The following is a 22645-nucleotide window of genomic DNA, read 5'->3' as shown; positions in this document are numbered from 1 at the left end:
AGCCATGCTGACTATCCCTGATCATATTATTCCTATCTAGATGATTATAAATCTTGTCTCTTATAATCCCCTCCAAGACTTTACCCACTACAGACGTGAGGCTCACCGGTCTATAGTTGCCGGGGTTGTCTCTGCTCCCCTTTTTGAACAAAGGGACCACATTTGCTATCCTCCAGTCCTCTGGCACTATTCTTGTATCCAATGATGACATAAAAATCAAAGCCAATGGTCCAGCAATCTCTTCCCTGGCCTCCCAGAGAATCCTAGGATAAATCCCATCAGGTCCCGGGGACTTATCTATTTTCAGCCTGTCCAGAATTGCCAACACCTCTTCCCTACGTACCTCAATGCCATCTAATCTATTTACCTGGAGCTCAGCATTCTCCTCCACAACATTATCTTTTTCCTGAGTGAATACTGACGAAAAATATTCATTTAGTATCTCGCCTATCTCTTCAGACTCTACACACAACTTCCCATCCCTGTCCTTGACTGGTCCTACTCTTTCCCTAGTCATTCACTTATTCCTGACATACCTATAGAAAGCTTTTGGGTTTTCCTTGATCCTTCCTGCCAAATACTTCTCATGTCCCCTCCTTGCTCGTCTTAGCTCTCTCTTTAGATCCTTCCTCGCTACCTTGTAACTATCCATCGCCCCAACTGAAACTTCACACCTCATCTTCACATAGGCCTCCTTCTTCCTCTTAACAAGAGATTCCACTTCTTTGGTAAACCACGGTTCCCTCGCTCGGCACCTTCCTCCCTGCCTGACCGGTACATACTTATCAAGAACACGCAGTAGCTGATCCTTGAACAAGCTCCACTTATCCAGTGTGTCCAACACTTGCAGCCTACTTCTCCACCTTATCCCCCCCAAGTCACGTCTAATGGCATCATAATTTCCCTTCCCCCAGCTATAACTCTTGCCCTGCGGTGTATACTTATCCCTTTCCATCCTTAACGTAAACGTCACCGAATTGTGGTCACTGTCCCCAAAGTGCTCTCCTACCTCCAAATCCAACACCTGGCCTGGTTCATTACCCAAAACCAAATCCAATGTGGCCTCGCCTCTTGTTGGCCTGTCAACAAACTGTGTCAGGAAACCCTCCTGCACACACTGTACAAAAAACGACCCATCTAATGCACTCGAACTATATCTTTTCCAGTCAATATTTGGAAAGTTAAAGTCTCCCATAATAACTACCCTGTTACTTTCGCTCTTATCCAGGATCATCTTCGCCATCCTTTCCTCTACATCCCTAGGACTATTTGGAGGCCTATAGAAGACTCCCAACAGTGTGACCTCTCCTTTCATGTTTCTAACCTCAGCCTATACTACCTCGGAAGATGAGTCCCCATCTAGCATCCTCTCCGCCACCGTAATACTGCTCTTCACTAGCAGCGCCACACCTCCCCCTCTTTTGCCTCCTTCTCTGAGCTTACTAAAACACCTAAACCCCGGAACCTGCAACATCCATTCCTGTCCCTGCTCTATCCATGTATCCGAAATGGCCACAACATCAAAGTCCCAGGTACCAACCCATGCTGCCAGTTCCCCTACCTTGTTTCGTATACTCCTGGCATTGAAGTTTGACAAGGTCCCTCATGGTAGACTAGTACAAAAGGTGAAGTCACACGGGATCAGGGGTGATCTGGCAAGGTGGATACAGAACTGGCTAGGTCATAGAAGGCAGAGAGTAGCAATGGAAGGATGCTTTTCTAATTGGAGGGCTGTGACCAGTGGTGTTCCACAGGGATCAGTGCTGGGACCTTTGCTGTTTGTAATATATATAAATGATTTGGAGGAAAATGTAACTGGTCTGATTAGTAAGTTTGCAGACAACACAAAGGTTGGTGGAATTGCGGATAGCGATGAGGACTGTCTGAGGATACAGCAGGATTTAGATTGTTTGGAGACTTGGGCGGAGAGATGGCAGATGGAGTTTAATCCGGACAAATGTGAGGTAATGCATTTTGGAAGGTCTAATGCAGGTAGGGTATATTCAGTGAATGGTAGAACCCTCAAGAGTATTGAAAGTCAAAGAGATCTAGGAGTACAGGTCCACAGGTCACTGAAAGTGGCAACACAGGTGGAGAAGGTAGTCAAGAAGGCATACGGCATGTTTGCCTTCATTGGCCAGGGCATTGAGAATAAGAATTGGCAAGTCATGTTGCAGCTGTATAGAACCTTAGTTAGGCCACACTTAGAGTATAGTGTTCAATTCTGTTCGCCACGCTACCAGAAGGATGTGGAGGCTTTAGAGAGGGTGCAGAAGAGATTTACCAGAATGGTGCCTGGTATGGAGGGCATTAGCTATGAGGAGCGGTTGAATAAACTCGGTTTGTTCTCACTGGAACGAAGGAGGTTGAGGGGCGACCTGATAGAGGTCTACAAAATTATGAGGGGCATAGACAGAGTGGATAGTCAGAGGCTTTTCCCCGGGGTAGAGGGGTCAATTACTAGGGGGCATAGGTTTAAGGTGAGAGGGGCAAGGTTTAGAGTAGATGTACGAGGCAAGTTGTTTACGCAGAGGGTAGTGGGTGCCTGGAACTTGCTACCGGAGAAGGTGGTGGAAGCAGGGACGATAGTGACATTTAAGGGGCATCTTGACAAATATATGAATAGGATGGGAATAGAGGGATACGGACCCAGGAAGTGTAGAAGATTGTAGTTTAGTCGGGCAGCATGGGTGGCACGGGCTTGGAGGGCCGAAGGGCCTGTTCCTGTGCTGTACATTTAGAACATAGAACATAGAACAATACAGCGCGGTACAGGCCCTTCGGCCCACGATGTTGCACCGAAACAAAAGCCATCTAACCTACACTATACCATTATCATCCATATGTTTATCCAATAAACTTTTAAATGCCCTCAATGTTGGCGAGTTCACTACTGTAGCAGGTAGGGCATTCCACGGCCTCACTACTCTTTGCGTAAAGAACCTACCCCTGACCTCTGTCCTATATCTACTACCCTTCAGTTTAAGGCTATGTCCCCTCGTGCTAGCCATTTCCATCCGCGGGAGAAGGCTCTCACTGTCCACCCTATCTAACCCACTGATCATTTTGTATGCCTCTATTAAGTCTCCTCTTAACCTTCTTCTCTCTAACGAAAACAACCTCAAGTCCATCAGCCTTTCCTCATAAGATTTTCCCTCCATACCAGGCAACATCCTGGTAAATCTCCTCTGCACCCGTTCCAAAGCCTCCACGTCCTTCCTATAATGCGGTGACCAGAACTGTACGCAATACTCCAAATGCGGCCGTACCAGAGTTCTGTACAGCTGCAACATGACCTCCTGACTCCGGAACTCAATCCCTCTACCAATAAAGGCCAACACTCCATAGGCCTTCTTCACCACCCTATCAACCTGGGTGGCAACTTTCAGGGATCTATGTACATGGACACCTAGATCCCTCTGCTCATCCACACTTTCAAGAACTTTTCCATTAGCCAAATATTCCACATTCCTGTTTTTCCTTCCAAAGTGAATCACCTCACACTTCTCTACATTGAACTCCATTTGCCACCTCTCAGCCCAGCACTGCAGCTTATCTATATCCCTCTGTAACCTGCTACTTCCTTCCACACTATCGACAACACCACCGACTTTAGTATCGTCTGCAAATTTACTCACCCACCCTTCTGCGCCTTCCTCTAGGTCATTGATAAAAATGACAAACAGCAACGGCCCCAGAACAGATCCTTGTGGTACTCCACTTGTGACAGAACTCCATTCTGAACATTTCCCATCAACCACCACCCTCTGTCTTCTTTCAGCTAGCCAATTTCTGATCCACATCTCTAAATCACCCTCAATCCCCAGCCTCCGTATTTTCTGCAATAGCCTACCGTGGGGAACCTTATCAAACGCTTTGCTGAAATCCATATACACCACATCAACTGCTCTACCCTCGTCTACCTGTTCAGTCACCTTCTCAAAGAACTCGATAAGGTTTGTGAGGCATGACCTACCCTTCACAAAGCCATGCTGACTATCCCTGATCATATTATTCCTATCTAGATGATTATAAATCTTGTCTCTTATAATCCCCTCCAAGACTTTACCCACTACAGACGTGAGGCTCACCGGTCTATAGTTGCCGGGGTTGTCTCTGCTCCCCTTTTTGAACAAAGGGACCACATTTGCTATCCTCCAGTCCTCTGGCACTATTCTTGTATCCAATGATGACATAAAAATCAAAGCCAATGGTCCAGCAATCTCTTCCCTGGCCTCCCAGAGAATCCTAGGATAAATCCCATCAGGTCCCGGGGACTTATCTATTTTCAGCCTGTCCAGAATTGCCAACACCTCTTCCCTACGTACCTCAATGCCATCTAATCTATTTACCTGGAGCTCAGCATTCTCCTCCACAACATTATCTTTTTCCTGAGTGAATACTGACGAAAAATATTCATTTAGTATCTCGCCTATCTCTTCAGACTCTACACACAACTTCCCATCCCTGTCCTTGACTGGTCCTACTCTTTCCCTAGTCATTCACTTATTCCTGACATACCTATAGAAAGCTTTTGGGTTTTCCTTGATCCTTCCTGCCAAATACTTCTCATGTCCCCTCCTTGCTCGTCTTAGCTCTCTCTTTAGATCCTTCCTCGCTACCTTGTAACTATCCATCGCCCCAACTGAAACTTCACACCTCATCTTCACATAGGCCTCCTTCTTCCTCTTAACAAGAGATTCCACTTCTTTGGTAAACCACGGTTCCCTCGCTCGGCACCTTCCTCCCTGCCTGACCGGTACATACTTATCAAGAACACGCAGTAGCTGATCCTTGAACAAGCTCCACTTATCCAGTGTGTCCAACACTTGCAGCCTACTTCTCCACCTTATCCCCCCCAAGTCACGTCTAATGGCATCATAATTTCCCTTCCCCCAGCTATAACTCTTGCCCTGCGGTGTATACTTATCCCTTTCCATCCTTAACGTAAACGTCACCGAATTGTGGTCACTGTCCCCAAAGTGCTCTCCTACCTCCAAATCCAACACCTGGCCTGGTTCATTACCCAAAACCAAATCCAATGTGGCCTCGCCTCTTGTTGGCCTGTCAACAAACTGTGTCAGGAAACCCTCCTGCACACACTGTACAAAAAACGACCCATCTAATGCACTCGAACTATATCTTTTCCAGTCAATATTTGGAAAGTTAAAGTCTCCCATAATAACTACCCTGTTACTTTCGCTCTTATCCAGGATCATCTTCGCCATCCTTTCCTCTACATCCCTAGGACTATTTGGAGGCCTATAGAAGACTCCCAACAGTGTGACCTCTCCTTTCATGTTTCTAACCTCAGCCTATACTACCTCGGAAGATGAGTCCCCATCTAGCATCCTCTCCGCCACCGTAATACTGCTCTTCACTAGCAGCGCCACACCTCCCCCTCTTTTGCCTCCTTCTCTGAGCTTACTAAAACACCTAAACCCCGGAACCTGCAACATCCATTCCTGTCCCTGCTCTATCCATGTATCCGAAATGGCCACAACATCAAAGTCCCAGGTACCAACCCATGCTGCCAGTTCCCCTACCTTGTTTCGTATACTCCTGGCATTGAAGTTTGACAAGGTCCCTCATGGTAGACTAGTACAAAAGGTGAAGTCACACGGGATCAGGGGTGATCTGGCAAGGTGGATACAGAACTGGCTAGGTCATAGAAGGCAGAGAGTAGCAATGGAAGGATGCTTTTCTAATTGGAGGGCTGTGACCAGTGGTGTTCCACAGGGATCAGTGCTGGGACCTTTGCTGTTTGTAATATATATAAATGATTTGGAGGAAAATGTAACTGGTCTGATTAGTAAGTTTGCAGACAACACAAAGGTTGGTGGAATTGCGGATAGCGATGAGGACTGTCTGAGGATACAGCAGGATTTAGATTGTTTGGAGACTTGGGCGGAGAGATGGCAGATGGAGTTTAATCCGGACAAATGTGAGGTAATGCATTTTGGAAGGTCTAATGCAGGTAGGGTATATTCAGTGAATGGTAGAACCCTCAAGAGTATTGAAAGTCAAAGAGATCTAGGAGTACAGGTCCACAGGTCACTGAAAGTGGCAACACAGGTGGAGAAGGTAGTCAAGAAGGCATACGGCATGTTTGCCTTCATTGGCCAGGGCATTGAGTATAAGAATTGGCAAGTCATGTTGCAGCTGTATAGAACCTTAGTTAGGCCACACTTAGAGTATAGTGTTCAATTCTGTTCGCCACGCTACCAGAAGGATGTGGAGGCTTTAGAGAGGGTGCAGAAGAGATTTACCAGAATGGTGCCTGGTATGGAGGGCATTAGCTATGAGGAGCGGTTGAATAAACTCGGTTTGTTCTCACTGGAACGAAGGAGGTTGAGGGGCGACCTGATAGAGGTCTACAAAATTATGAGGGGCATAGACAGAGTGGATAGTCAGAGGCTTTTCCCCGGGGTAGAGGGGTCAATTACTAGGGGGCATAGGTTTAAGGTGAGAGGGGCAAGGTTTAGAGTAGATGTACGAGGCAAGTTGTTTACGCAGAGGGTAGTGGGTGCCTGGAACTTGCTACCGGAGAAGGTGGTGGAAGCAGGGACGATAGTGACATTTAAGGGGCATCTTGACAAATATATGAATAGGATGGGAATAGAGGGATACGGACCCAGGAAGTGTAGAAGATTGTAGTTTAGTCGGGCAGCATGGGTGGCACGGGCTTGGAGGGCCGAAGGGCCTGTTCCTGTGCTGTACATTTAGAACATAGAACATAGAACAATACAGCGCGGTACAGGCCCTTCGGCCCACGATGTTGCACCGAAACAAAAGCCATCTAACCTACACTATACCATTATCATCCATATGTTTATCCAATAAACTTTTAAATGCCCTCAATGTTGGCGAGTTCACTACTGTAGCAGGTAGGGCATTCCACGGCCTCACTACTCTTTGCGTAAAGAACCTACCCCTGACCTCTGTCCTATATCTACTACCCTTCAGTTTAAGGCTATGTCCCCTCGTGCTAGCCATTTCCATCCGCGGGAGAAGGCTCTCACTGTCCACCCTATCTAACCCACTGATCATTTTGTATGCCTCTATTAAGTCTCCTCTTAACCTTCTTCTCTCTAACGAAAACAACCTCAAGTCCATCAGCCTTTCCTCATAAGATTTTCCCTCCATACCAGGCAACATCCTGGTAAATCTCCTCTGCACCCGTTCCAAAGCCTCCACGTCCTTCCTATAATGCGGTGACCAGAACTGTACGCAATACTCCAAATGCGGCCGTACCAGAGTTCTGTACAGCTGCAACATGACCTCCTGACTCCGGAACTCAATCCCTCTACCAATAAAGGCCAACACTCCATAGGCCTTCTTCACCACCCTATCAACCTGGGTGGCAACTTTCAGGGATCTATGTACATGGACACCTAGATCCCTCTGCTCATCCACACTTTCAAGAACTTTTCCATTAGCCAAATATTCCACATTCCTGTTTTTCCTTCCAAAGTGAATCACCTCACACTTCTCTACATTGAACTCCATTTGCCACCTCTCAGCCCAGCACTGCAGCTTATCTATATCCCTCTGTAACCTGCTACTTCCTTCCACACTATCGACAACACCACCGACTTTAGTATCGTCTGCAAATTTACTCACCCACCCTTCTGCGCCTTCCTCTAGGTCATTGATAAAAATGACAAACAGCAACGGCCCCAGAACAGATCCTTGTGGTACTCCACTTGTGACAGAACTCCATTCTGAACATTTCCCATCAACCACCACCCTCTGTCTTCTTTCAGCTAGCCAATTTCTGATCCACATCTCTAAATCACCCTCAATCCCCAGCCTCCGTATTTTCTGCAATAGCCTACCGTGGGGAACCTTATCAAACGCTTTGCTGAAATCCATATACACCACATCAACTGCTCTACCCTCGTCTACCTGTTCAGTCACCTTCTCAAAGAACTCGATAAGGTTTGTGAGGCATGACCTACCCTTCACAAAGCCATGCTGACTATCCCTGATCATATTATTCCTATCTAGATGATTATAAATCTTGTCTCTTATAATCCCCTCCAAGACTTTACCCACTACAGACGTGAGGCTCACCGGTCTATAGTTGCCGGGGTTGTCTCTGCTCCCCTTTTTGAACAAAGGGACCACATTTGCTATCCTCCAGTCCTCTGGCACTATTCTTGTATCCAATGATGACATAAAAATCAAAGCCAATGGTCCAGCAATCTCTTCCCTGGCCTCCCAGAGAATCCTAGGATAAATCCCATCAGGTCCCGGGGACTTATCTATTTTCAGCCTGTCCAGAATTGCCAACACCTCTTCCCTACGTACCTCAATGCCATCTAATCTATTTACCTGGAGCTCAGCATTCTCCTCCACAACATTATCTTTTTCCTGAGTGAATACTGACGAAAAATATTCATTTAGTATCTCGCCTATCTCTTCAGACTCTACACACAACTTCCCATCCCTGTCCTTGACTGGTCCTACTCTTTCCCTAGTCATTCACTTATTCCTGACATACCTATAGAAAGCTTTTGGGTTTTCCTTGATCCTTCCTGCCAAATACTTCTCATGTCCCCTCCTTGCTCGTCTTAGCTCTCTCTTTAGATCCTTCCTCGCTACCTTGTAACTATCCATCGCCCCAACTGAAACTTCACACCTCATCTTCACATAGGCCTCCTTCTTCCTCTTAACAAGAGATTCCACTTCTTTGGTAAACCACGGTTCCCTCGCTCGGCACCTTCCTCCCTGCCTGACCGGTACATACTTATCAAGAACACGCAGTAGCTGATCCTTGAACAAGCTCCACTTATCCAGTGTGTCCAACACTTGCAGCCTACTTCTCCACCTTATCCCCCCCAAGTCACGTCTAATGGCATCATAATTTCCCTTCCCCCAGCTATAACTCTTGCCCTGCGGTGTATACTTATCCCTTTCCATCCTTAACGTAAACGTCACCGAATTGTGGTCACTGTCCCCAAAGTGCTCTCCTACCTCCAAATCCAACACCTGGCCTGGTTCATTACCCAAAACCAAATCCAATGTGGCCTCGCCTCTTGTTGGCCTGTCAACAAACTGTGTCAGGAAACCCTCCTGCACACACTGTACAAAAAACGACCCATCTAATGCACTCGAACTATATCTTTTCCAGTCAATATTTGGAAAGTTAAAGTCTCCCATAATAACTACCCTGTTACTTTCGCTCTTATCCAGGATCATCTTCGCCATCCTTTCCTCTACATCCCTAGGACTATTTGGAGGCCTATAGAAGACTCCCAACAGTGTGACCTCTCCTTTCATGTTTCTAACCTCAGCCTATACTACCTCGGAAGATGAGTCCCCATCTAGCATCCTCTCCGCCACCGTAATACTGCTCTTCACTAGCAGCGCCACACCTCCCCCTCTTTTGCCTCCTTCTCTGAGCTTACTAAAACACCTAAACCCCGGAACCTGCAACATCCATTCCTGTCCCTGCTCTATCCATGTCTCCGAAATGGCCACAACATCAAAGTCCCAGGTACCAACCCATGCTGCCAGTTCCCCTACCTTGTTTCGTATACTCCTGGCATTGAAGTAGACACACTTCAAACCACCTACCTGAACACTGGCCCCCTCCTGCGACGTCAAATCTGTGCTCCTGACCTCTATACTCTCATTCTCCCTTACCCTAAAACTACAATCCAGGTTCCCATGCCCCTGCTGCATTAGTTTAAACCCCCCCAAAGAGCACTAACAAATCTCCCCCCCAGGATATTTGTGCCCCGCAGGTTCAGATGTAGACCATCCTGTCTGTAGAGGTCCCACCTTCCCCAGAAAGAGCCCCAGTTAGCCAGAAATCTGAATCCCTCCCGCCTGCACCATCCCTGTTTCTTTGTTCTTTGTTCTATATAACTCTTGCCCTGCGGTATACACTTATCCCTTTCCATCACAAATTGTGGACACTATCACCAAAGTGCTCACCTACCTCCTGTTGCTCTTTTTAGCCTTAGTCCATTGGCTCTGATTACGTCACCTTTGCTCATGAGTCACCAGGTATCTTTATGATACCGCCACGTGGTTCAAGTTCAGGTTATGATTAATAACACAGCGCACCGCTTAGTAAGGATTAAAACAACGGTCATTTATTATATACAACAAGCAATATTAATACCCTAATACTACTTTCTATACAATAAACCTATCACTACTGGCCAATACTTAACTTAGGAAGAGCCCACCAGGTTAGGGAAACGAATGGCTTGTCCAATCAGATCTGGCCCGCGGGATTCAAAAGGCTGCTACAGGTCGGTGGCTAGGTGTCTCTACCGGATATCGATCGCTGGATTCAAACTTACTGCTGCCGGTGGCTGGTCTTGCGAAGGTCTCGAGCAGGCGAAGAGGAGAGAGAGAGATCTGAACTTGGACCTTCACTTTTATAGGGCCCAGGGGCTTCCCGCCTCCCGGGGCGGCCCTTGACACTGAGTCCCAAGTGATTGGATTTGTTCCCAATCACTGGGTCCGATATGTCCAATAACGGGGCGATTCCTCGATCGGGGGGTGGTCACTCACCTGTCTTTGTTTCGGCCACTGCAGGCGCCGACAGGTCTGGCCCGGTATTCAATTGCTAATATGTTGCAATTGTTCCCGGAGATAGCCGATTTAACTGTGGATGTCTGAATAGATTAGGTGTAAACAGTCCTGAATGCAACTGCGGATACCTGGGTTGATGGGCTGTTGATAGCCCTGAGTATCGATCTGGGCTACATTCCCAGAGCCCAATATGCAAAACTGTCTGCAGCTGCCTGCTTGTGTCTTGTTACCTGCTTTTCCCAGCAGTCTTTCGGGTTAGCCATTTCAAACTGGGTTTTGGCCAGATTAATCGCAACGCAGCCATTTTACGTGGCTACACTCCAAATCTAACACCTGTCCTGGTTCATTACCCAGTACCAAATCCAATATGGCCTCGCCTCTCGTTGGCCTATCTACATACTGTGTCAGGAAACCCTGAGGAATCTTACCGACTGTCCTGGCTTGAGACAATTCACACCTCTTTAACCTGGGGTTACCCCATCTCTGGATCTGTAAAGATTTAATCACCTGCTAATGCTCGCATTCCTAGCATTGTCTGGCATTTTTGAATTTGTTTATATATATGTTTCTGGAACAGACCTCTTCATTCACCTGAGGAAGGAGCAGCGCTCCGAAAGCTAGTGACATCGAAACAAACCTGTTGGACTTTAACCTGGTGGTGTAAGAGTTCGTACTATGAATAAGATGGGAATAGAGGGACATGGTCCCCGGAAGTATAGTTTTTTTTAGTTCAAATGGTGCAGGCTTGGAGGGCCAAAGGGCCTGTTCCTATGCTGTCATTTTCTTTGTTCTTTGATGCTAGATCCTGTAAATTCCAGATTTATGATGTAATTGAATTTAAATTCCCATCGGCTCCCCTGTTGGGATTTGAACTCATTTCTCTGGTGCTTTGGTCTGAGCCTTTGGATCCCTAGTTCGGTAACATCACCAGTCTGCTACCGTGGAGAGAGAGTCCTGGGCATCTGAGTTAGAGCCAATTATGGACTTGGCACCATTTACAAAATCATTTTTGCAATTACCAATTCGTAAAACATGTGCTTAATTCCTCTTCGTCTTCATTAACTGAAAGAAGAACATTGGTGGCGGCATTCTCCGTTCCTGAGACTAAGTGTTGCCGCCGGGGCAGAATTCGTGGACTGTCACGACAGCAAAGCTGGCGCCGAACCTGGATCGATTCAGCGGCCGTTGAGGGACTAGCACCGGGGCCACGTGGAACACAATCGATTCCAATGGGAAACGGTGCGGGATTGGCCGGGTCCGTGATTGACGGTCGGGGGGGCTGACGAGCTGCAGCCGCACACACACATCCCAGCCAACCAGATGGCACTGTTTGTGCTGGAGCGCGCCCGCACAGCTGATGGGTCGGCTGGGTCCAGAGGGCACCCAGGAGGGGGGATACCCATACGACCCGTGGCACTAAGTTCACAGTGGACTGTTAGCCGTGTGCGCAGCTGCATGGCTGCCTTGCCGGCTGCGGCAATGGTGTTCCGTGCCCGTCCACCCACAGCTCACCTCCTGGCCACCCTCCGCTACTCCCCCCGGCCCTGGCAGAAGCCCCCCCCCCCCCGGCCAGCGGCACAACCGTCAGCAAACTATGGCGATGTTGGACATTTTCCGGACCCTCTCTCTCTCCTTCACCGGCCACCACGCCAGTCTCACCATTTATAAAAGCACAAGTGAACCGCTCAGTCGGAAACCCGGCCCGTCGGAGGAGGAGCGTCGCGGAGACCCGGGAGAATACCAGGTCAGGCCCGCTAATGATATGCAACAGTAAACACTTGTGACAATAAAGATTTATATTATTACAACCGGTGTTTACTGTAGGTGCGTTCCGGACCGCATGGACGCTGCAGTCGAGGTGACGGAGCATTGCGATTTGGCGTCAAATAGGCGCCCGCCGTGATTTTAGTAGCGGAACATATTCTCCGCCCAATCGCGTTTCCCGATTTTGCCGTCAGCCAACGGGGAATCCCGCCCCGGACGAATGAAAATCAATTGGGTGACACAGAGTTGTCGGGAGAGGAATGTTCTCCGCGAAGTGAAACTGGTTGGTAACAGGACTATTCCCATCCTTCGTTGAGTGATCTTTGGCTGACAAAGAGCTGTTTTTGCAACCTGACCCCTGAGTCATTCAGTACCTAACCCAGGTGTGAAAGGTTCAATACCCATTAACCTGTTCCACATACCAGTCCCAGCCGCACAAAGCGCTGGATATGGGGCCCACCAACAGCCCCCTCGGCCTTTGAAGGAATCCCGCTGCGGAAAGATAAACAGACGCCTCCCGGCATTATTAACCCAGGCTGGGAATGATATTCCTTTGGGGGAAAATGTATCGAGAAAACCAAAGATCAAGACCAATCTTCCAGAAAAGGGGGATCACAAATCGCAACGTGGCTCCCGGAGAATTTGAATTGAGTCAGCAATCTGAAAATAATACCTGTAAAGGTGACCAGAGAGCTTTAGAATTGTTGTGATGGAAACTCCATTCCTATACCAATAGGCTTGCTCTAACTGTAAAGTAAATCAGCAAGTCATTAAGCCAAATTAAATCACTACTTAGGGAAACTGAGGGAACTCGTCCAGGTTCCTTAGACAGCACCTTCCAAAACCACGACCACTCCCATCTAGAAGGACAAGAGCAGCAGATACCTGGGAACCCCACCACCTGGAGGGTCCCCTCCGAGTCACGCACCACCCTGACCTGGAAATATATCGCCGTTCCTTCACTGTCGCTGGGGCAACATCCCGGAACTCCCTCCCTAACAGCACAGTGGGTGAAGATGGGAATAAATGCTGGTCATAGAATTTACAGTGTAGAAGGAGGCCATTCGGCCCATCGAGTCTGCACCGGCTCTTGGAAAGAGCACCCTACCCAAGGTCAACACCTCCACCCTATCCCCATAACCCAGTAACCCCACCCAACGCTAAGGGCAATTTTGGACACTAAGGGCAATTTAGCACGGCCAATCCACCTAACCTGCACATCTTTGGACTGTGGGAGGAAACCGGAGCACCCGGAGGAAACCCACGCACACACGGGGAGGACGTGCAGACTCCGCACAGACAGTGACCCAAGCCGGAATCGAACCTGGGACCCTGGAGTCGTGAAGCCACAGTGCTATCCGCTTGTGTAACCGTGCTGCCCCACAAATAGTCAAGGTAACCACGGTAACAAACAAACCCAGTCACCATACACCCACAGACATTAGCACACGCAGTCACAAATATATGCACGTGGACACCCACTGTCACAAAGATACCAGTCTCAGACACACCATCAGATATAGTCACAGACACATGCACACCCACAAATAAACAGACACACAGTCACACCCACAGTCACCTACACATCCAGAATCACAGCCACACCCCCAGACAAAAACATATCCACGATCAGAAACATACCCAGACACTAACACACACCCAGTCAGTCACAAGCTCCCCCAGTCACAGATGCACACAGTCAGACACACTCCCACAATCACACACACCCAGTCAGACACACCCACATCCAGTTAGAAACACTCTCAGACACTGACATTCCCAGTCACACTCACCCACAGTTCCACACACACACACAGTCAGACACACCCAGAGTCACAGACACACATAGTCCCAGACGCACAGTCAGACACAGCCGCACACAGTCAGGCACACCCAGAGTCACAGACGCACACAGTCAGACACACCCAGTCAGGCACACACAGTCAGGCACACCCAGTCACAGATACAGACAGTCAGACACACCCACATCCAGTTAGAAACACTCACAGACACTGACATTCCCAGTCACACTCACCCACAGTTCCACACATACACACAGTCAGACACAACCAGAGTCACAGACACACACAGTCAGACACACCCAGTCACAGACACACACAGTCAGACAAACCCAGTCACAGACACACACAGTCAGACAAACCCAGTCACAGACACACACAGTCAGACACACCCAGTCACAGACGCAGACGGTCAGACACACCCAGTCACAGACGCACGCAGTCAGGAACACCCAGTCACAGACACACAAAATCAGACACACCCAGTCACAGACATACACAGTCAGACACACCCAGTCACAGACATACACAGTCAGACACACCCAGTCACAGACACACACAGTCTGACACACCCAGTCACAGACACACAGTCAGACACACCCAGTCACAGACCCACACAATCAGACACACCCAGTCACAGACATACAGTCAGACACACCCAGTCTCACACACACACACAGTCAGACACACCCAGTCACAGACACACACAGTCAGGCACACCCAGTCACACACACACACAGTCAGGCACACCCAGTCACACACACACACAGTCAGGCACACCCAGTCAGAGACACACACACAGTCAGACACACCCAGTCAGAGACACAAACAGTCAGACACACCCAGTCACAGACACACACAGTCAGACACACCCAGTCACAGTCAGACACACCCAGTCACAGACACACACAGTCAGACACACCCAGTCACAGTCAAACACACCCAGTCACAGACACACACAGTCAGACACACCCAGTCACAGTCTGACACACCCAGTCACAGACACACACAGTCTGACACACTCAGTCACAGACGCACACAGTTAGACACAACCAGAGTCACAGGCACACACAGACAGGCACACTCAGTCACAGACGCACTCAGTCAGACACACCCAGTCACAGACACACACAGTCTGACACACCCAGTCACAGACACACACAGTCTGACACACCCAGTCACAGACACACACAGTCAGACACACCCAGTCAGAGACACACACGGTCAGATACACCCAGTCACAGACACACAGAGTCTGACACACCCAATCACAGATGCACACAGTCAGACACAGCCAGAGCCAGACACACACAGTCAGACACACTCCCACAATCACACATGCCCAGTCTGACACCCCCAGTCACAGACACACACAGTCAGACACAGCCAGATTCACAGCCGCACATAGTCAGACACACTCCCACAATCACACACGCCCAGTCAGACACACTCACATCCAGTTAGAAACACTCACAGACACTGACATACCCAGTCACACTCACCCACAGTTCCACACACACACAGTCAGACACAGCCAGAGTCACAGACGCACACAGTCAGACACATCCAGAGTCACAGACACACACAGTCAGACACACTCAGTCACAGACGCACACAATCAGACACACCCAGTCACAGACGCACACAATCAGACACTGAACTTCAGAAAGTCATTGACTGGAAGTCATCCCAGTGCATCAAAAGATCCGTATCCTTTTTTTCGCTTCAAACAACCGCGCAACCTCAAACGAACCATTGTTTGCAGCAAACTACACAGCCTTCAGAACAGTGACCACGACACCACACAACCCTGCCATGGCAATCTCTGCAAGACGTGCCAGATCATCGACAAGGATACCACCATTACACGTGAGAACACCACCCACCAGGTACGCGGTACATACTCGTGCGACTCGGCCAACGTTGTCTACCTCATACGCTGCAGGAAAGGATGTCCCGAAGCGTAGTACATTGCGAGACCATGCAGACGCTGCGACAACGAATGAACGGACATCGCGCGACAATCACCAGGCAGGAATGTTCCCTTCCAGTCGGGGAACACTTCAGCAGTCAAGGGCATTCAGCCTCTGATCTCCGGGTAAGTGTTCTCCAAGGCGGCCTTCAGGACGCGCGACAACGCAGAATCGCCGAGCAGAAACTTATAGCCAAGTTCCGCACACATGAGTGCGGCCTCAACAGGGACCTGGGATTCATGTCGCATTACATTCATCCCCCACCATCTGGCCTGCGAAATCCTACCAACTGTCCTGGCTTGAGACAATTCACACCTCTTTAACCTGGGGTTACCCCATCTCTGGATCTGTAAAGATTTAATCACCTGCTAATGCTCGCATTCCAAGCATTGTCTGGCATCTTTGAATCTGTCTATATATATGTTCCTGGAACAGACCTCTTCATTCACCTGAGGAAGGAGCAGCGCTCCGAAAGCTAGTGACATCGAAACATACCTGTTGGACTTTAACCTGGTGTTGTAAGACTTCGTACTGTTCTTTTTTTTTTGATCAGTATTTTCTTTCCCTTTCCACAGCCTTTCCCCTCTGTGTTGTTTGCCTATGTGTGTGTGTGTGTGTAGAGGGTGGGGCGAGTTAGGAAGGGGGTGTCGGGAAAGGGGTACTAGATGGACTGTTACATTTTGTACCTGTTTAATTATAATACTGGACATAATAAAAGGTTACTTGTGTTTTAAAGTAACAAACCTGGTGACTGCAGCCTATTGGGCTCAGCCAAGGACCTCAGGTATTTTAAATATGAATCTAGATTTGCCTGTGCAGCGACTCTGGGCCTAGTGGGGCTGGAATTGCCCGGGCCCCAGCTCAGGGCATTGTGACAATCTGGAGAAGGTTACTGCAAACAGTTTGTTGATGTGGACCGAGGGGTAAAGGGGTAAAGGTGTGAGCTTCTTGCACTTGTGATGAGAGGTTATGGTGAGATTGGGACTTGGCTTTTTAGCCGCTAAATTCCAAAGGGAAGTTTAGGAGTGACAAGGAAATTTTACAACTTACAAAGGATTTAAAAAAGTATGGGCAGAATTCTCCGCCCCCCGCCGGGTCGGAGAATCGGCGCTGCGCCGCGCGAATCGCTGGTCCACCGATCGGCAGGCCGCCCTCTCTGTCTGGGGGCCTCCTTTCCTCCGCGCCGGCTCCTGTCGCCTTGCGCCATTTGGCGTTGGGGCCGGCGCGGGGAAGAAGGCCACTGCGCCTGCGCGGAACCCGCGGCACCGGGTTCATGCCGGGTATCGGCAGCTGGAGGGGCGTGGGCCGCCCCCATCGCCGTGCTAGCCCCCTGTGGGCCGGAGAATGGGGTGCCAGAACGGGCGCCGACGCGGAGTAAAACACTCCCATTTTTACGCCGGCTTTGATACTTGGCCGCCTGGTGGGAGTATCGCGCCCTATTGAAAACTTGTCATTTGAACAAAGCAGCACAACAATATAATATAAAACAGATGCTTCAATTTACAATGTGAAAAGAACACAATCAAGGACACATCCAATCTTAACCCTCCCCACATTAAACTAAATTAAACCCAGAACAGCTGACAGTGACTTTCTCTTTAAAAAGGAAATAAATGGCTGCGATCTTAGGTAGAACCCTTTCACCGACCCTCTGACGGTGACCCCGTCTCCAAATGTAGAAACTCAATGTGGTCACCCAAGCAGGCCGAGGCACTGGGCGGGGGAGGAGAGCTCCCCACCCCAGCAGAACCCGCCTCCGGGCTATTAACGGGGCAAAGGCGAGGATATCCGCTTCCACCGCCGTCTGCAGCATCGGCAAGTCCACTGCCCCGAAAATGATCACCAGCGGACAAGGCTCCAGTTCGACATTAACATCTGACATGATGTTAAAGGGGGAGACCCAAAAACTTAACCACTTGGGACAAGACCTAAACATATGAGTGTGATTGGCCGGCCCCCGAGAATCCTGCTCACACTTGTTGTCCGCTCCCGAGGAAAAACACTCATCCTTGCCTTGGTCGGATGAGCTATGTGCACCCCACTGAACTGGATCAAACTAAGTCGGGCAGAGGAGGACATGGAGTTGACTCTGTGAAGAGCCTTGCTCCACACCTCCTCATCCGGAATAGGACCCAATTCTCCCTCCCATTTTATCTTCACCTCGTCCAACGGGGCCGAGTCCGCTGATAGGATCTGGCTATTCAAACCCCCCGGAATACTCCCCCCACAGACCCGGCAAAAGATAAAATTCTCTTCCAACAGGGACGATGGTGATGCCACGGGAAATGAAGTCTTCCTCAAAAAGTGTCTACCTGGAAATATCTAAACAAGTTGGTCCCAGGGAGTTGATATTTTCCCGATGGTTCCTCACAATTGGCAAACCTTCCCTCCACAAACAAGTCCCCAAACCGCTCCAGACCCTTCCCCTCCCAGGACCTCAACGTCAAGTCTAATCCCGCCGGCACAAAAAGATGATTGCAAAGGGTAAGGCCCAGCAACGACAAGGGGCTAAATTTGAAATGTTGTCTGAACTTGCCTCCAGATCCTCAGGGTGGACACCACCACTGGATTTGAAGAAAGCTTCGCAGGAGAGAATGGAAGCGAGGCAGGTACTAAAACACCTAAACTCATGCCCCTACAAGAACTCGCCTCCATTTGGCCCACGTGAGACTCAGATCATTAAGCCACCCCAGCACCTTCTCAATATTGGCAGCTCAATGATGCAGCTCCATTGCAGTGTTAATGTAAGCCTACTTGTGTCAGTAATAAAGATTATTATTATTACCCCAATTCAGCAGAAAATACCCCAAGCTCTATGCATTAGCGTGGAACTAGCTGCGGGGGCCCTATACAGCAAACAAATTCAAGAACTTTTCCCCAAATCCAAACCTCCCAAGGACCTCAGATACCCCACTCCACCCGATCAAACGCTTTCTCAGCATCCATAGAACATAGAACGTAGAACATTACAGCGCAGTACAGGCCCTTCGGCCCTCGATGTTGCGCCGACCTGTGAAACCACTCTAAAGCCCATCTACACTATTCCCTTATCGTCCATATGTCTATCCAATGACCATTTGAATGCCCTTAGTGTTGGCGAGTCCACTACTGTTGCAGGCAGGGCATTCTACGCCCTTACTACTCTCTGAGTAAAGAACCTACCTCTGACATCTGTCCTATATCTATCTCCCCTCAACTTAAAGCTATGTCCCCTCGTGCTAGACATCACCATCCGAGGAAAAAGCCCTCACTGTCCACCCTATCCAATCCTCTGATCATCTTTTATGCCTCAATTAAGTCACCTCTTAACCTTCTTCTCTCTAACAAAAACAGCCTCAAGTCCCTCAGCCTTTCCTCATAAGATCTTCCCTCCATACCAGGCAACATTCTGGTAAATCTCCTCTGCACCCTTTCCAATGCTTCCACATCCTTCCTATAATGCGGCGACCAGAATTGCACGCAATACTCCAAATGCGGCTGCACCAGAGTTTTGTACAGCTGTAACATGACCTCATGGCTCCGAAACTCAATCCCTCTACCAATAAAAGCTAACACACCGTACGCCTTCTTAACAACCCTCTCAACCTGAGTGGCAACTTTCAGGGATCGATGTACATGGACACCGAGATCTCTCTGCTCATCCACACTGCCAAGAATCTTACCATTAGCCCAGTACTCGGTCTTCCTGTTATTCCTTCCAAAATGAATCACCTCACACTTTTCTGCATTAAACTCTATTTGCCATCTCTCAGCCCAGCGCTGCAGCTTATCTATGTCCCTCTGTAACTTGTAACATCCTTCCGCACTGACCACAACTCCAACCGACTTTAGTGTCATCTGCAAATTTACTCACCCATCCTTCTACGCCCTCCTCCAGGTCATTTATAAAAATGACAAACAGCAGTGGCCCCAAAACAGATCCTTGTGGTACACCACTAGTAACTGGACTCCAGTCTGAACACTTCCCATCAACCACCACCCTTTATCTTCTTCCAGCTAGCCAATTTCTGATCCAAACTGCTAAATCACCCTGAATCCCATGCCCCTGTATTTTCTGTAGTAGCCTACCGTGGGGAACCTTATCAAATGTTTTACGGAAATCCATATACACCACATCAACTGCTTTACCCTCGTCCACCTGTTTGGTCACCTTCTCAAAGAACTCAATAAGGTTTGTGAGGCACGACCTACCCTTCACAAAACCGTGTTGACTATCTCTAATCAAATTATTCCTTTCCAGATGATTATACATCCTATCGCTTATAAACCTTTCCAAGACTTTGCCCACAACAGAAGTAAGGCTCACTGGTCTATAGTTACCGGGGTTGTCTCTACTTCCCTTCTTGAACAAGGGGACAACATTTGCTATCCTCCAGTCTTCTGGCACTATTCCTGTCGACAAAGATGACACAAAGATCAAAGCCAAAGGCTCAGCAATCTCCTCTCTAGCTTCCATGGACTCAATCACCTCTGGCCCAGGCATAAGAGAGGGGGAAAGGACAATATTTAACAGTCGATGTATATTGGCGGACAATTGATGACCTTTAACGAAGCTTGTCTGGTCCTCCTCAATGACCTCTTAGAGGTAGGGCTCAAACCGCAGTGTCAGCACCTTGTGAGCAATTTAGCGTCTGCGTTCAAAAGCAAAATGGGTCAAAACGACCCACATTCCGTAGGGTCCTTGTCCATCTTCCGGATCAGGGAAAGGGAGGCATGCACAAGCGTAACGGGCAGTGAGGTCAGGGGGAAGGAGTCATTGAATATATCCAATATTAACGTGATCAACTGGCCTGCAAGCCTCTTGGAAAATTCAATGGGGAAATCCATCAGGGCCGGAAGCCTCCCCTCTGCATTAACCCAACACATTTCAAGGGCTGTATTCTCTGATTCTGTGTCAATGTCCCACACTGGCGTGGGAATGGGGGCGTTTTACGTCAGAAAAATTGGCGCAAAACGGCCACTGATTCACCATTTTGCTGGGGGCCAGCGGGACGGCAGCGGAGAGCACCCGGCTCGCGCTGCCGATACGCCCCGGACAATTGGCGGGTCCGTGGCCGCGGATGTGCATGGCGGCCGCCGGCTGCACGCGGACCCGGCCCGCAAAATAGTCCCCCCCCCCCCCCCTTCGGACCACCCCTCACAGTGCCCCCGGCCCCGAATAACGTCCCCCCCCCCCACCGACTGCGGCGACGCTGGACTGAGTGAGACCACACGTGTCCCACGCCGTCGGGAACCCGGCCGATCTGGGGGCGGAGCATCGGGGTGCGGGCCTCAGGCAAGGTCCTGAGGCCGTCGATATGCCATCTGGCATTATCCTAGAGTACGCCACTGTGGTGGGGACGGAGCATAGTGAAAGCGGCGCCGCCCCCAGTTTGGGCGGGAACCCAGATTCCCCGGGCAGTCGCCGAACGTAATTTGGGCGTCGGTGAGCGGGGGATCCAGCCTCAGAATTTCTTCAGGGCCCAGTGAGTATTCCAACTCCTCCCAATGGGAAGGATAACACATCCCAAAACTCCGCCATGGCCAGCATGGTAGCACAGTGGTTAGCACTGTGGCTTCACAGCGCCAGGGTCCCAGGTTCGATTCCCCACTGGGTCACTGTCTGTGCGGAGTCTGCACGTCCTCCCCGTGTGTGCGTGGGTTTCCTCCGGGTGCTCCGGTTTCCTCCCACAGTCCAAAGATGGGTGGGTGGATTGGCCATGATAAATTTCCCTTGGGTGGGGTGGGGTTACTGGGTTAAGGGGATAGGGTGGAGGTGTGGGCTTGGGTAGGGAGCTCTTTCCAAGGGCCGGTGCAGACTCAATGAGCCGAATGGCCTCCTTCTGCACTGTAAATTCTATGATTCTATGAATCCTCCTACGGGGGCTCCGATCTATAGAGGTCCCTGTGGACTGTGCTACCCGAGTGCCTTATCTATTCAATCTCCCAGGAAGCAGCCTGCCGCCTCAGCTGATGGGCTAAATGGGGACTGGCCTTCTCCCCATGTTCATAAAACTCCCCCCTTGAGCGTCGCAGCTGGCCCACTGCCTTACCTCTTGACAGTAATTCAAATTCCATCTGTAGCTTTTTCCTACACGGCAGCAACTCAGGGATGGGGGCAAGTGAGTACTGATGGTCAACCTCGAGGATGGAGTCCACCAGCCTCTGCTTCTCCATCAAACAAAGAACAAAGAAATGTCCAGCACAGGAACAGGCCCTTCGGCCCTCCAAGCCCGTGCCGACCATGCTGCCCGACTAAACTACAATCTTCTACACTTCCTGGGTCCGTATCCCTCTATTCCCATCCTATTCATGTATTTGTCAAGATGCCCCTTAAATGTCACTATCGTCCCTGCTTCCACCACCTCCTCCGGTAGCGAGTTCCAGGCACCCACTACCTTCTGCGTAAAAAACTTGCCTCGTACATCTACTCTAAACCTTGCCCCTCTCACCTTAAACCTATGCCCCCTAGTAATTGACCCCTCTACCCTGGGGAAAAGCCTCTGACTATCCACTCTGTCTATGCCCCTCATAATTCTGTATACCTCTATCAGGTCTCCCCTCAACCTCCTTCGT

The sequence above is a fragment of the Scyliorhinus torazame genome, chromosome 3 (assembly GCF_047496885.1).
Source record: "Scyliorhinus torazame isolate Kashiwa2021f chromosome 3, sScyTor2.1, whole genome shotgun sequence".
NCBI lineage: Eukaryota > Metazoa > Chordata > Chondrichthyes > Carcharhiniformes > Scyliorhinidae > Scyliorhinus > Scyliorhinus torazame.
The sequence above is the reverse complement of the archived record's forward strand: the minus strand, read 5'-3'. Positions refer to the sequence as shown.